The sequence below is a fragment of the Natator depressus genome, chromosome 2, assembly GCF_965152275.1.
Source record: "Natator depressus isolate rNatDep1 chromosome 2, rNatDep2.hap1, whole genome shotgun sequence".
Taxonomy (NCBI): domain Eukaryota; kingdom Metazoa; phylum Chordata; order Testudines; family Cheloniidae; genus Natator; species Natator depressus.
The window spans coordinates 215,461,106-215,478,222 of NC_134235.1; the positions used below are offsets into that span (position 1 = coordinate 215,461,106).

A 17,117-nucleotide genomic window follows, 5' to 3' on the forward strand; every position below is an offset into this window, starting at 1 on the left:
CAAAAAGTTTACCCACCCCTGCCTTAGAGAGACCAATATGCGCAACAGACAGACATATTATCATGAGTTTTGGAAGAAAGCTATAAAAATCACCAACCCTGCACAGGGAAGTGGTGAGGAGGAGGAGAAGGAAAGAGATTACCACCTGAAGTTTAAATGTTGCAATAAGTGAGGGAAGTAACAGAAGGAAGGGAATGGGATGAGGAAAGAACACATGTCTGGGTAGTCCATGTAGCAGCTCAAGAGCGGTTCTTACTTTCCCCTGCTTGGACATATCAAGGTTTCAATCCAGCCTTAAGAGACACTATCTTCTTCTTTTAAGAAAAAAAAAAAAGCTTCTCCAACTATCTGTCAGTGTGCTCTGGGAGGCTTTTAAAGTGGTACCAATTGAAAAATATTTACTTTCAGAAAGATAATATAAAAATCTTAATGAATCTAATTAAAAATTCAAAACAAGCAAAGAAAATTGTTCATTCTGGAGCTCTAATATATAAACAGGATGATAAACATATTTTATAATCTGCTATATGATAAATTATACCTAGCTCTAGAAGAATAGACAGTAACCAAAGAAGTTACAGAAAGGAAATAAATGCTTTGTTGAAAAATATTCATACACATTCTAACAAATCCTCAGAAGAAAAGTCAATTCCAAAGATGACTCAGTTTTTGTTTTGTTTTGACTTTCTATGCTTTATTTGGCAGCTTTCTCGCCAACTAAACAATATGTTCAATGCATTTTGCCTACACTTGCTATTTTGTCTGGCAAACATAATGCCACACACACAGGCAGAATACAAAGTTTTACCACTTGCTTACAAGCAGAATAGAATGAGGAACAACATTTTTAACCACACCATTAATTAAGCATAAGAAAAAAGGTTTAACAGATTGTATTGCATTTTTTCACTTTTATACTAAAAAATATAACGAAAGCAAATTATAGCCTGGGATTTTTCTAACACTGACTGCTTCCAGTTAATTGCAATTGTAATCTCATTCAGACCTTTGATGTAATAAATTATAGGGCTTTTGCCAGTCTAAATCAGCAGCACATAATTAAAGCACAAAATGGAAACATCTCTGACAGTGCTCTATTCAAAGTTCTCTAGCTGAAGGACGATCACCTTAAATTATCAATGTTTTTTCTTTGGGAAGTTCAAGCCTACTACTTCCAGGTTTTCCTGGAAGCCAATGTAAAAACATCAGAAACAGTATATGCTAGAACATGTAGATATTTGCAAGGAAAAACCCTGTTTCCAAGACAACCACAGTAGCTTCCAGATCAGCAGACACTAAACAAGAATGCATGAAAGATTATGCATCGCAGCTGATGGCAATTTAAAGAGCACGCACCATGTTTATACTTAATTTATACCCAATGAAGCTCTTCAAGCATAAATATTTCCAAAAAGGACTCAATACTGGTGTTCTTTTACTGGTCATGTAGGATGATTGTAGCCAAAAACTCAGATATACTAGAAATTAATGTAGCAATGAAAATCTAAACACTGAAATTCCTGTGGGAGAATACAGAATTCTTTCTACACATAGACACTGTATGCTGCTGTTACTGGCCTAATATAAATACAATGTTTGAGAATAATCTGTTAAAATAATAATTTTATATAAAATGTAGGTAATATTCCATAAATCATCCAGAAAGTTGCGTCTGAAAAACTGATACGCACAGCACAAAGCACCGACTGAAAAAAAACAAACCTATTTATCTGAATAAATTCCATATTCTCTACTTTAATAGAATAAAATTGGGTCCTTCAGTGGTCAATTTGGAAAACAAACTGGTAATAGAAAATACTGTACACGATTCTGTCCTGCAGTTCTTTGCACTACCTTGGCCAGTTCTATCCTGGTCCCGCCCAGTATAGACCAACTGTGGCAGTCCAGCTATCCCTAGTCCAGCTATCCCTAGGGAATTACAGCCCCTTGGGGGTCGTTATTTCAACAAAATTGCGTGTGCATCTTTAGGCATTCCTCCCCTGGAGCTAATCCTGGGAATTTCATTAGGACTTCAATAAAAAGAAAACTTATACATGGAACCATGTGCTTTTTAAGTATGAAGAGTCATTGGCATTGGGCAACATGGCTGGGATTTTCAAAAGTTCCAGATGGAATTTGGCACTCAATATAGCCCCTTTGAAAATCTCATCCTCCAAAAACAGCCATGGGTGTGCAGACAATGGCTCCAAAGACTGAAAAAAAATTATTTGTCATTAAAATTCCCTCCTTACTTGTTTTTATGTGATATCTCTGTGAAAAGAAATATATAGATTAATTCTCTTAAGAATAACCTCAATAAAATTGGTTAATATACCAAACTACAGACTGGTTTATGTCCACTGTGTGTCCAATAACTCTTTGGAAGGACCATGTAACAGGAGAGCCAAGTGAAGTAGCAATTTAAATGATTATTGGTAAGGGAGGCTCATTTGTGTAAAATCCTATAAATTAATTAAAAAGTGCTAACAATGCTTTTAAGGAATTGGACTGTCATGGGATGAGTAAAAACTGAGTAGCTCTCTACAGGATGGTGAAATGTGATGATAGCCACTGGATGCACTCTCACTGAGCTGACTGAAAGTCTTGATGTGTTTAGGGAGAGGTAGTCAGGGATATAGGAATGTTTTGATGGTTCCACAGAAAGGTGAGGTTTCTGGCAACACAGCGAAAAATGCTTCCACATAGCAGCATAACAGGTATAGAAGGTTGTCTACTACTAAGCAAGACGGATTGCATCTTATTTGAGCAGGTTCACTCTAAATCTGTTGCCCAACCAAAAACTAGACTCTGAATTGGAAGGAAGTCAGGTTGGACGGTCTGTTCTGTCCCCATTCAGAGAGAGTCATGGGCAAAATGATTGTAGGTGAATTCACATGCGGGTGGTCACGATGGGGCCACCAATATGCTGTTAGAATTACCTTCACCAGAGAACATGAGATCTGAGAGGGAAGCGATACATTAAATGACTCTGACCCAAGACTAGGAAGGCATCCCCTCTGAAGTTCAGACCCCTGCTGTTGTGAGAGCAATAAGCTCAGCATTTCTTGTTTTCTTTGGTTGAAAAGAGGTCCCAGGACAGGTACCCCCACTGTTGGAAAAATTTTTGGACCACTAAAGAGTGGAGTTCACACTCGTGGTCATTTCTGAAATGTCTGCCAGGGAATTCATGAGTTCCTGAAGATGTACTGCGGAAAGGGTAATGTGCTGGATGCACCAGTTCCACAGTTGTACCACTTACCTGCGTAGTCGTGTGGACCTGGTTCCTCCCTGCTTGTTTATATAGTAAACAGTGGTCATGTTGTCTGACCTGATCTGAACTTGACTGGATCAGATGATGGATAGGAAGCATTTGCAGACAGCCTGTAGTTCTAGCAGATTAATATGAGGCGTGGACTCCTGCAGGGTCCATGAGGCTTGGGCTATGTGGTTGTTCAGGTGTGCTCCCCTACCCAGGAGAGGCGCATCAGTAATGAGTATCTTTGAGGTAGGAAAGGGAGTGAAGGGGATCTCTTTGCATACATCGTTCCTCTTTTCCCACCAGGTGAGAAGCATTCAAACTGGAAGCAGGAGCAAGGCCTTCTTCTTTAAGGAGTCCCTGTTCAGGATAGAGACACCTGAGGACTTCACAGGTGTAATCTGGTGAATGAGGTCACATAGATGCATGCGCACCAACAGCACCAGGCAGAAACAAACTGTCGTCTGAGGCCTGAGAAGGATTTGGGCACTGAGGTCCCTGAAGGCTAGGAACCTGTCTTGTGGTAAGTATGCTTTGGCCATAATTGAGTACAGGGTTGCTCTGATTAACACATACATGAACTATAGAGTTTAAGTGGACCTCACATGAAGCCCCAAGGACTGGCACAGGTCTAGTAGGGTGGTCAATATTATGTATACTTCTTGGTTGTGGTCGATCCTTTGGAAGCCAATCATTGAGACAGGGAAATATGGTATTTTGTGGAAATGGGCTGCTACTCCTGCCATGACTTTTATGAATACCCTTGGGGCAGCTGATAGCCCCCATGGGGAGTATTTTGTACTGGAAGTGGTACATGCCCACCATTAAATGCAGAAATTTCCTGTGTGTTGGATATATGGAAATATGCATCTTTCAGATCAAGAGCTCCAAACCAGTCATGTTTATTCAGCTAGGGGATTATGGCAGACCGTGCAACCATCCTGAATCTTGTATGACAGATGAAAACATTCAACTGTCTGAGGTCCAGGATTGGCCTCCAACCCGTCTTCTTTGGAACTAGGAAATACCTGGAGAAAAAACTCCTCCTTCTGTAATCAAGAGGTGTGGGCTCTACGGCTTCTAGCTGGATCAAGCAGTCCACTTCCTAGCTGAGAATCCTCACATGAGAGGGGTCCCTGAAGAGGAACAGGGAGAGGGGTTTAGAAGGTGGGGTGGACTGCAACTTGATGGTGCAGTCAGTGGAAATAATGTCCAGTACCCATCTGTCCAAGGTTAAGATCTGTGGGAGGAAACAAGCTAGGCGACTGTCGAATGGGGAAGAAGGTGGTACCAAAACAACGGGTGACAGCTCTCATTAAAATACCATTTTAGAAGGCTTCTGAATCTGGAGGGAAAATGGTAATGAAGCCCTATTTCTGCCTGTTGCAGTCTTTGCCACTTTTTTGGTAGCTTACAGGACTCTGGGTGGTGTGGCGGTGGTCGGTATTGGTTGTGATCTCAAGAATTTTCTCTGTGAAGGTGAGGTATATAAATCCAATGTGCAAAGGGTGGTGCAAGAATCTTTCAGTGAGTGGAGTGCCTCGTACATCTTCTGCTGAAGAGAGCGCTCCCTTCAAAGAGGGGGTCCTCTATTGTTGCTTAGGGAACCCAGATGTCTGTAACAAGGTTTGTCTCAACCACAAAGGTTGCTAGTGAGCAGGATGCCATGTCTGCTGCATCAAGTGGTTCCTGTAATAACAACCTGGCCACTAGCTTCCCTCATCAAATATGGCCCAAAATTAAAGCTTACTCCCCGAAGGTAGTCTGTCAGCCGGCTCTACCAGCCTATAATAATGGAGAAAGTCATACTTCAGCAAAAAGGGTTGGTACTTCACAATCCTGAGGAGGAGGCTGGTTGAAAAGAAGTTCTTTTGTCCCAGTAGGCCCAGCCTCTAAGTCTCTTTATCTAAGGCGGTGGCTTTTGTATGATGGGGTCTTCTACGTTCAGTAGCCTTCTGAACTATCAATGAGTTGGGTTGGGATGGGAGAATAAGTATTCTGTCTGTCCCCTTAGGGGTTGACCCAGAGGCAAGATTTTAAGGAACCACACAGAGAAAGAAAATTAGAATTCATTTTATATGCTGAATGTCCCTCTGATATTTAGGAAATTCAATACTAAAAAGTGTTGCAATGTAAGATTGACTTATTTCAAAGCACTTTGAGAAGACACCTTTAAATCCTCTTTATCCACCTTTAAACTCCTAGCAGAGATCAAATACAATGTGTCAAATCTGTTTCTTTGAAAAACTTATTGCTGTTAACTCCATAAAATAAATCCTGCTAGAATGACAAACACACTTAAATCTGCTCCTGTTCTTTCTTTTCTACTTCTGCTACCACACAAGCATTTTTCCTAATGTTATGTGTGCTTTGCCTTATGAGCCCAAAATAGATTGGGGGGGGGGAGCCAGAATAATTGCTGAGAGGTGTGTTCAATTTGCCTAGAAATGCATATGCATTTTTGTAATTCTGTAAGTTGTACCAACAAAAATCCTAAATGGCCCCATAGAACTCTCATCCATTTTGCATATATGCTGAAGTAAAAATATTTCTAAAATTGGCCTTAAAGTTGTTACTACATTTGAATAAACTGAGGAAAAAGTCTTGTAAAAACAGTTACTGACCTTTCGTAATTATTGTTTTGAGATGTGTTGCTCATGTCCATTCCATGATAGGAGTGGCTTGCTGCGCACACTGTTGCTGGAGATTTTTCCCTAAGTGGTATCAGTTGGGCTGGCTCTAGTGCCCTCTGCAGTGCATGTGCACTGCTATAAGGGGTGCCACCAGCCCCACAACATCTCAGTTCCTTCTTGCTGGTAACTCTGACCGAGAGGTAGAAAGTGGGTCATGGAATGGACATGAGCAACACATCTTGAAGAACAAAAGGGCAGTAACCATTTTTTCTTCTTCGAGTGCTTGCTCATGTCCATTCCATGGTAGAAAGAAAAGGAGTACTTGTGGCATCTTGGAGACTAACAAATTTATTTGAGCATAAGCTTTCGTGAGCTACAGCTCACTTCATCGGATGCATTCAGTGGAAAATACAGTGGGGAGATTTATATACATAGAGAACATGAAACAATGGGTGTTACCATACACACTGTAACAAGAGAGTGATCACTTAAAGTGAGCTATTACCAGCAAGAGAGCGGGGGGGCGGGGAAAACCTTTTGCAGTGATAATCATGGTGCTAATAAGCGATGGTCACATAAACACCACCCTATACCAGAAACCTACTGACCGCTATTCCTACCTACATGCCTCCAGCTTTCATCCAGACCACACCACACGATCCATTGTCTACAGCCAAGCACTACGATACAACCACATTTGCTCCAACCCCTCAGACAGGGACAAACACCTACAAGATCTCTATCAAGCATTCTTACAACTACACTACCCACCTGCTGAAGTGAAGAAACAGACTGACAGAGCCAGAAGAGTACCCAGAAGTCACCTACTACAGGACAGGCCCAACAAAGAAAATAACAGAACGCCATTAGCCATCACTTTCAGCCCCCAACTAAAACCTCTCCAACGCATCATCAAGGATCTACAACCTATCCTGAAGGATGACCCATCACTCTCACAGATCTTGGGAGACAGGCCAGTCCTTGCTTACATACGGCCCCCCAACCTGAAGCAAATACTCACCAGCAACCATACACCACACAACAGAACCAATAACCCAGGAACCTATCCTTGCAACAAAGCCCGTTGCCAACTGTGCCCACATATCTATTCAGGGGACACCATCACAGGGCCTAATAACATCAGCCACACTATCAGAGGCTCATTCACCTGCATATCTCCCAATGTGATATATGCCATCATGTGCCAGCAATGCCCCTCTGCCATGTACATTGGTCAAACTGGACAGTCTCTACGTAAAAGAATAAATGGACACAAATCAGATGTCAAGAATTATAACATTAAAAAACCAGTTGGAGAACACTTCAATCTCTTTGGTCACTCGATTACAGACCTAAAAGTTGCAATTCTTCAACAAAAAAATTTCAGAAACAGACTCCAACGAGAGACTGCTGAATTGGAATTAATTTGCAAATTGGATACAATTAACTTAGGCTTGAATAGAGACTGGGAATGGATGTGTCATTACACAAAGTAAAACTATTTCCCCATGTTTATTCCCCCCCTCCACCCCCCACTGTTCCTCAGATGTTCTTGTCAACTGCTGGAAATGGCCCACCTTGATTATCACTACAAAAGGTCCTCCCCCACCCCCGCTCTCTTGCTGGTAATAGCTCACCTTAAGTGATCACTCTCTTGTTACACTGTGTATGGTAACACCCATTGTTTCATGTTCTTTATGTATATACATCTCCCCACTGTATTTTCCACTGAATGCATCCGATGACAAAAGCTTATGCTCAAATAAATTTGTTAGTCTCTAAGGTGCCACAAGTACTCCTTTTCTTTTTGTGAATACAGACTAAGATGGCTGCTACTCTGAAACATTCCATGGTAGGTGACTCACAAGCAGTACCCTAGGAGGTGAGCTAAGGGTTTATGGACTTGCTGACTGTAACAATGCTCTCTCAAAACCAGCATCATCTTGGGCCCGTTGGGGGATGGCATAGTGGGACACAGAGGTATGAATCAATGACCAGGTTGTAGCTATGAGGATGTTCTGGATTGGTACTTGTGTGAGGACTGCTGCTGGCGAAACCTGGGCTCTTGTGGAATGAGTGGTCACGATGGCTGGAGGTGGGACGTTTGCCTGCTCATAACTGCCTGTATTCAGGCTTGCTATCCAGGACAAGATTCTTTGGGTTGACACCAGCAGCCCTCTCATCCTTTCTGCTATTGCTACAAAGAGTTACATGGATTTACAGAAGGGCTTAATCCTCTCAGTGTAAAAGGCGAGGGCCCACCTAATATCCAACATATGAAACCGTCATTCCTCAGCGCTTTTGTGCGGTTTTGGGAAGAAGATGGACAGAAAAATGACCTGGTTGTTGTGGAATTACGACACCACCTTTGGCAGAAAGGCCAGATGGGGGTGCAGTTGGACCTTGTCCTTGAAGAAAGCTGGGTAAGGTGGTTCTGACATAAGGGCCTTGATCTCAGAGACCCTTCTGGCTAAGGTGATCGCCACCAGGAAGGCAACCTCCCAGAAGAGAAGTAGTAGGGAGCATAATGCTAATGGGCCAAAGGGGGGGCCCATAAGCCTTGCCTGGACCAGGTTTAAGTCCCATGGGGGAACTGGTTCATGGACCTGAAGATAGAATCTTTCCAACCCCTTGAGAAATTGGACCGTCATATTATGGGGGAACACTGATCTGCCATTCACTGGGGTGTGGAAGGCTGATGGCTGCCAAATGAACCTTAACAGACCAGAGTGCCTGGTCCAAGATAGACTGAAGAGAAGATCGAGATGGAGAGAGATCCTGTTCAGAGGCCCAACAACTGAAACATTTCCACTTGGCCAAGTAGGTAGCAATGGTGGAAGGCTTTCTACTACCTAGCAAGACCAGTTGAACCTGTTCCGAGCAAGCCTGTTCAGGGTTCAGCCACTCAGTGTCCATGCAGTTAGGTGCAGGGAGGCAAGGTTTGGGTGAAGCAACTGGCCATAGTCTTGTGAAATCAAGTCCCAGCGGAGTGGGAGTGAGAATGGAGCTGCCACTGAGAGGCCCAGAAGTGTCCCAAACCAATGCTGGTATGGCCATACCAGTGCTATCAGGATAATTCTTGCCTTGGCCCATTTGATTTTCAGAGAACCTTGTGAACCAAGGAGATCGGGGGGAAAAGGCGTACAGTAGGCAGTCTGCCCACAAGAGCAGAGAAACGTCAGAGAGGGAGCCTGGGCTGTGCCCACACAGCGAACAGAACTGATGACACTTTCTGTTCTGCCTGGTAGCGAACAGGTCCACCTGGGGATGCCCCACTTTTGGAAGATGACACCTATGATCTCTGAGTGAAGAGACCACTCATGGTTAGAGAAGGACCTGTTGAGGTGATCCAACAGTACGTTCCCAGCTCCTGGGAGGTGAGAGCCTTGAGATGAATGTGTAGTGTCTCGCAGAGAAGTCCCATAGACAGACAGTCTCATGACACAGGGCAGAGATTGAGCCCCTGCTTGCTTGTTGATATAGAACATGGCCATGGTATGTCAGGACTTGTACCACCTTGCCTGAGATGTGGGGAAGGAACATTTGGTGTGCCAGATGTACCACCCTGATATCGCAACCTCAAGGGTTCCCCTGGGAAGGCAGATCAGCATTGTATGTGGCTAACACTGTTGCAAGCATCACAAAGCATTTTGGGGAGGGTCAAAGATGTGTGAGTGGAAAGCGGAAGTTTCCTTTGCAGAATACGAGAGGCCAAGGGGGAGAGAAAGAAGAAGAGAAGAGAATGGGTTAACTCAACACTTCAGCTAGCTCTGTGTGAAGATAAGACGCCGGCCCCGGCCCAAGGTCATGGGCTCGATGAGAAATCAGCAGCTGCCCGGCCGTAAAAAGAGAAGAACTAAGTTGAGCAGAGCTGCAGAGATAGCAGCAAAAACAGTGAGAGCAAATAAGATGGCGACAATGAAGGCCAACAGAAGGAAAAACAAAGTCTCCAGATCCGGGATGTTTTGGGAAACCGAGGAGGCCACAGCAAGCCGGTTTGGACTGGCACAAAGAGCACCAGAAGCAGAGGTCCCTGAGTGGAATACCCCCCCCCTCGAAGGAGCCCAGGACTTAAAACCCTCCTGAGAGCTGGAGCAATTTGGAGATCAACAGTGGATCCTTGGACGACCTGGGCCCAGGACACCACTCCCATTCACCCTTCCCACTCCCCCCACCCCGCTTCTTCTGACGTTACACCCAGGCCTGGCCAGTCTTGGGTAGTGCATGTGTGAGTATGAAAGTGGGTTAGGACTTGGGGCATTAACGCTTTCTTTCTTCCCCTGAGTGACGTGGGAGCATTCCCAGCACTCTCTGCTGTTATTTTATTATTTTATCAATAAAGCTTTAAAATTTAGACGCTTCATGTATTTCACCATCTCCCCACCGATGATCCTTTGGCATCAGTCTGATCATCTGATGCGGTGGCAGATTGGTAACAGAAATCTGTCACATTGAGCTTCCTGACATTTATGGGCAGGGAGGGTTCTTCCCGGGACCAGAGGCTCTGAGTCCTGAGGTTGTTGGGGTGATGCATCCTAGGTCTGATGCATCTGAGACTAAAGACACCGATGGTTAACAAAAGGCACCCCCATCATTACCAATCTTGGTTCTTTTCCACCAGCCCAGGGAGGTAAGGACCAAGGGAGGGACTGTAAGTACAGAGTCCCAGTGCTGTCTGCTCAGGGAGTATACTGACGCTAGCCACATCTGGAGGGGTCTGGGGCACAGCCTTGCATATTGAACCATGTAAGTACAAGATGACATGTGACCCAATAGCTTGAGGCACACCCGAGCTGTTGTGATTAGGTGGGACATGACCTTGGATATCAGGTCTGCTATGGTCTGGAAGCGGGCCTCCGGCAGAAAGGTCCTGGCTTAAGTCGATTTGAGCACTGTCCCAATAAATTCTATTCTCTGAACCAGGGCAGGAGTTGACTTCTGCTCATGTATCAGCAGGCCCAGCACCCTAAAGGTGGTACAGACCTTGCTGATGCTTTTTTGCACTTGAGCCTGCGACTGACCATTGATCAGCAAGTCGTTGATGGACGGGTAGACCTGTATGCCTCCACCGCCTGAGGAAGGCTGCTAAAACTGCCATACACTTTGTGAAAACCCATGAGGCTGCTGATAGGCCAAAAGGAAGGGTGGTGAATTGGTAGTGGCGATGACCCACTACAAACCTGAGATATCTTCTGTGGCCGTGGAAGATAAAGTAAAAGTATGCGTCCTTTAAGTTGAGGGCAGCATACCAGTCTCCTGGGTCCCAGGAGGGAATGATAGAGGCCAGGGAGACCATGAGGAACCTCAGTTTCTTGGGATATCTGTTGAGGCGATGCAGGTCCAGGATGGGGTGGATCCCCCCTTTGGCCTTTAGGATTAGGAAATACTGGGAGTAAAACCATTTTCCTCTCAAGTCTTGAAGCAGTTCCTCCACAGCCCCTATACATAGGAGGAATTGCACCTCCTGGACGAGGAGCTGCTCATGAGAAGGGTCCCTGAAGAGGGATGGGGGTGGGATGGGGGATGGGAGGCAGGGGTGGATAAAAACCCGAAGGGTATATCCAACTGTCACTGTACTCAGAACCCAACGGTCCAATGTTATGGATGCATATGCCATACTGAAGAGCGACAGACGGTCCAAGAATGAAAGGGGGAGAGGAATATCCGAAATGGTGACTGGTACAATACCTTCAGGCGCACTTTCAAAAGTCCTTCTTAGGCCCACCAGAATATCTCTGAGACTCCGACTGGGAGGTTGAGGTGGACAGAAGTGGCTGGCACTGTTTATAATCTCTGCCTCTTCTTTTGTAAGGCTCCTGTCTTGGAGGCACTGAGAAGGGAGGAGGCTGCTGGGGCCTGAATTGCTTTCTGGAGGCAGATGGAGCATAGAGGCCTAAGGATCATAGAGTGGCCCTCCAGTCTTCAGTCCATGAAGTCTCATTGTTATACCAATAAATTAAAAACCAGCAGGATCTTATTAAAGGGAAAAAGGCAAAATACCACATTTATTGTGAATACAGAAAGAATCATAGTAAGCAGTTAGTTATAGCTATAACATTCCATTCAATCTCATATTTATTCACACATTCATTCATACAAACACACACACACACAGGTTCTGCAAGGTTGTTATCATAGTTACCAGCCTTAGAGTTGCTCATGCCAAGCCACTGGCCAGGTGGCCTGGACATGAGGAGGGAGCAGGGCCTTGTCAGATGCTCATCTGATGCTCCTGGAAGTTGGTTTGCAGAATCAGACCCCAAAGTTCTCATTTTTTAGAGTCTATTTTTATAGGAATTTCTTCCTATGCCAGTCTATGGGAATTGCTTCATCATGCTGTTGCTGAATCAATCAGCAGATAGCACATTACTGACGGCTCCGTGCTGCTAGATGTTATCTTGTTCTTTGGTTCTCCCATTCTTGAGGCTGTTGGGTGGATTCCAGTCTGCCCTCCGGGGGTCCTCTGGTTATTTCCACTTGACACCTTCTTCAGCCGATGGACACTGGATTCTTAGGCTGGCACCTCCCTGATCATTCAGTTATTATCCACACCAAGCATCCATCCACATACATCCTCTATCTCTATTTTAATCACAATTGTTAATACAACAAAAGGGCGGGGAGTCTCTGGGTGCTGTTTCTGTTGTTAGAGTATTGCTTTGAGTCTCTCTCTCTGTGAATTGCTTTGAGAACAGACTTTGTCTTAGAATGTACTAACACAATTAGCAGCTTGCAAGTTTCACACATAGAGGGAGAGAAACAGTACCAAAAACCAAGAGACCTCTTAATTAGTAATACCCTGGAATTTAAACTATGGGGAATCAAACTCATTTGTGATTTTAATACAGAACTTCTTTAATATGATCCAACATCGTGTCCATTTGCTCCAAGAAAAAGGGAGGAGCCTTCAAATGGAAGATCCTGGCTGGACTATTGGACCTTGTGGGGAAGGCCAGAGGACTGGAGCCAGGAACAGTGCCTCATGGTGACCGTGGAGGCCACTGTCCAGGCCACCAAGTCAGCAGCATCCACGGCTGCCTGGAGAGAGGTCCTAGCCACATTCTTACCCTCTTCTAAGAGGGCCACAAACTCCTGTCTCAACTCTTGGGCAGGGAGTTTTTGAATTTATTCAGAGAGTCCCACAGATTAAAATTGTATCTCCCCGAAAAGCTTGCTGTTTGGTGATATGCAGTTGGAGGCTACCCATGGAATAAACCTTTCTTCTGAAAAGGTCCAGTTTCTTAACATCTTTTTGGTTCGGGGTAATGTTTGACTGGCCCAATATGTCCCTTTCATTCACTGCAGACACCACCAGGGATCCCAGAGCCTGGTGGGGTGCGAGTACAGGTAATCAAATCCACTTGTTGGCACATAATACTTTTTCTCTGCCCTATTTGAAGGGGGGAGGGGTCCACAGGAGAAGTTTACTATAGGGCCTTGACTGGTCCCATCATTGCCTCATTGATGGGCAGAACCACCTTGGATGGAACTGCTGCAGACACAATATCAATAAGGCTGTGCAATGTCTCTTTAAGCTCCTCAATCTTGAAGCCCCGGTTTGAAGCAACCCACTTTGGAAGGTCCTGATGGGCCCTCAAATCATCCCGGGGAAGTAGGCTGCTGGGACTTGCAAAAGCCTCATCTGGAGAGGTCGAGGAGTAGGCTTGCACTGGAGGAGGGGCTCCTTCCTCTTCCTCAACTATGTCCACTGGAGGCAGCTACTGGATTTTGGTGCCAAGGTCTGTACCAGAGTCCGGATCCGGTGCTGAGCAGGAAGCAGTAGGTAGCCTGTTTCTCAGAGAACACCAAATAGGAGCAATGGGAGGAAGGCACTGGTACCAGGGGAAAATCCCAGGTGGCCAGTAGGGCCACTGCATTTTGAACCTATGACCCCCACTCCTGATCCTGTTTTTCCTTAATTTGTCCCCTGTCTTCAGTTGAGTCCCGGTTTCTGTGGCTCTTCCTCAAAGGTTGGGGGAGGGGCCTTTAGATGCAGGCAGGCTTGCACCCACCTGCCTGCCTCCCAGAATTCAATAAGGCCGGTGACCTGCTGGCCAGGTGCCAGCTGGGTGACCAGCACTGAAGCTTGGTGGTGTGTAGGCTGGGTACCAATGGTGGGCTTTCGGCAGTATACAGGATTCCCCTTCAGACTCGGAAGAGGATTCTTCTCTTGGTGACAATGGTGGAGCGGTACCCGCTTCTGCCTCCATATCGTTCCAGGGACTTGTGGCATGCTGGGAATCAGGATGCTGGGATCAGGTGGGGCTTGTCCATGGATGGTGCCAGTGGATGCACCCTGCTCCCCTCTGCTTCCGGATGTTGGAGCTGGTAGGTGCCCCATTGGGGTTGGAGGGACCGGAAAAGAGAGGTCCCTAGCCACCTGAAAAGCCTCCAGGGTTGATGGCACTGTTAGTCCACTGGTACTGTGGTGCTTCCTGGTGTGAGGGGGTCCAGCACCGGACTCAAACGCCCTTGGCGGAGTCGATGGTGCTGACGTGGGTCCAGGGGTAGAACAGTGGCCTGGTGCAAGTCTCACTCTTCTCCCTACTTGTCTCTCTTCTGAACCAGTGAGCACCCTCTCTTGGTGCACTGCTTTTTGTACTTCTTCCTCAGTACTAGGGATGGAAAACAGTGCCAAGAAGAGCTCAGTGCAGGGGAGCACTTCACACGGACACCAAAGTACTTGGCACCAAATCAGAGAGGCTCAGCTCTGACACAGGTCTGAGGACGGCTTCCATGAGGATAGCCTTTAGCCAGATGTTTTAGTCCTTCTTAGTGCAGGGTCTGAAGTCCTGACAGATCTGTCCCTTGTCCTTTATGTGACTTTTCCCCAAGCACTTTAAGTGATTGGAGTGCATGTTAGTCTCAGGCATAGTTTTGCCACAGGAGGTACCAGGCTTGAAACCCAGGGACTGGAGCATGCGTGGCCCCTGGGGTGAAAAGTCCCTTGACGCTAGGAACTATATACACTATATACACTACCACTACTTGCAAAAACTATATACACTAAACTATTAACACTACGAATGAAGAAAGAGTTCAAAACTACTTGGAAGAATCCTTGCCAGAGCAAGAAAGTGTCATTCCAGCAACTGTCATGTGCAATAAGAAGGAACTGAGAGGGTGCAGGGCTGGTGGCGCCCTTTATACCAGCGCGTATCTGCATGGCTCCGGGGGGGCTAGAGCTGTCCCAATGGATGCCACTAAGGGAAAAATCTCTGGCAACAGTGCACACACCTAGTATAGAATCACAGAATATCAAGGTTGGAAGGGACCTCAGGAGGTCATCTAGTCCAACCCCCTGCTCAAAGCAGGACCAATCCCCAATTTTTTCCCCAGATCCCTAAATGGCCCCCTCAAGGATTGAACTCACAACCCTGGGTTTAGCAGGCCAATGCTCAAACCACTGAGCTATCCCCCTCCCCTAAGAATGGACATGGGCAAGCACTTGAAGAAGAAAGAATGTTAAGGGGTAAAAAACAAACACTGGAAAAGCTAGGAAATGTTAAGTTAAGGAAAAGCTTTAAGAAGAAAATTATTTACAGGTAAGTGTCATTGTCTCAAGCAATCTTAATTAGGTTCTGTTTTGCTGCCAGCCTCCCCTTTTGCCTTTGATGACTTGTGTCAACTGTTAAATTCTTAAATTTAGTTCTGGATTGATGATTTTTTTTCTAATTACTTTAGGAAATCCTTAGCCAACAGTATCAATGTTTGGAGAAGACACTGGGCTTGTATAGTGAAGTATCAAGAATAGAAAACAGCATTGGTTATTATACATAAATGTCTCTGATAACCACCTCTGCTCTTTGTATGTTCGGTGGCATAATTTTATGGTCTTGGCATAGGAGGTACACATACATAGCTACGTTACCGCCCTTGAGTCTAATGACAAGTTTATAATTAGCAGCAAGACTAATGGAGCCTTCTTTATGCTGCTCTTCAATTTGTGAATTGGAAAAGTATACCTTTTTCTAGGGAACATCTATGGCTTTCAAGAAAGGAAGAGTTTTCACTGTCACTGTATAACCAAGCATAAGGTAACCTCTTCTTGGGGACGACTGATTACATGAACATTCCTAAGTGTTTAGTATGTAAATTAAGTTCATCCACACTGACCTACTGTCTAACTTCACTCACGAGCATAGCTTTAAAGGCTGTATACTTTAAGGAGATCTGCCACTTATTTTCTAATGTATCAGAGGATTCACAAGAGTCTTAAACCAGGACTGCCATTGTGGAAGGACTGCCAAATCAGCTGCGTCAGGACAATGTCAGAATAAGGTGAAATAACATTTATACTACAAAGGGACTGGATTCTGCGTTGAAACTCCACTCTTGATAATTATGAAGTTTCCAATGAGCGGTATTCAATTTAATATTCACTCCACTAAATAATGAAAATATATTATTGCACAGTAGAACCTTCACTGTTCCTCTAAAAAACACACTTGCAAGTAGCATTGATTTCACTGAACATTCTAAGCTCCCAATGCAGGTTTGACAATGAGACCAAAAAGTACCTTTTAACAGAAGCTCTTTAGCAAATTGATGATCCTATAGAAAGTTACACAGATTTTAAAAAATGACTACTAATTCTCTAAAAAATTCTCTAACCCTGTTACCCATCCACATTGTTGCATAAATATATAAGCAAGACGCAGGCTAGAATCCACTGGAAGTTTTTGAAAGCTATCGAGTAAAGCATTTTAGTTGTACCAAAACAAATGTTTACAACAGCTACAATTTTAAATATTACAGGGATATATGACTGACCAAATATTTCAAACATGGATGCCTAAAGTTAGACTCCCATATCTATCCTTATAAGTCTACAGTCCTGATCCTGCAATGAGCTGTATGACTGTGAGGAGCTCATTGTAATTTTGCGGCCTAAATATGCATTTAGGAGCTTATTTTAGGTATCCAGGTTTGGAAATGTTAGCCCCTGTAAATAGCATTATGGGAGTCCAAGTGTATTGTCTGTCAATAACTATATCAAATTTGCTCATCTTATAAGTACAAATACGATTTTTAGAGAGAGTACCAGCCCTGTAAAATCAACCAGATATCTGAAAGTTAAGATGAGCTATTTTTGGTCAAACCCAGCAAAAAAAATATTCTGTAATTGGAACTGTTAAATTGTTCTATGAAAGAAGCATAACACAAAAGAATCCAGATGATTATCTCACAGCTGTGCTGATTCTGCAGTGCAAAAAGAAGTAAAAATT

At 44.6% G+C, this 17,117-nt stretch overlaps 1 protein-coding gene across 3 annotated transcripts in view; it reads right to left on the reverse strand.

Moving 5' to 3' along the window:
* SDHAF3 (succinate dehydrogenase complex assembly factor 3) overlaps nt 1-17,117 on the reverse strand; it is an 83,239-nt gene that overhangs the window by 20,161 nt on the left and 45,961 nt on the right. The window lies entirely within an intron of this gene.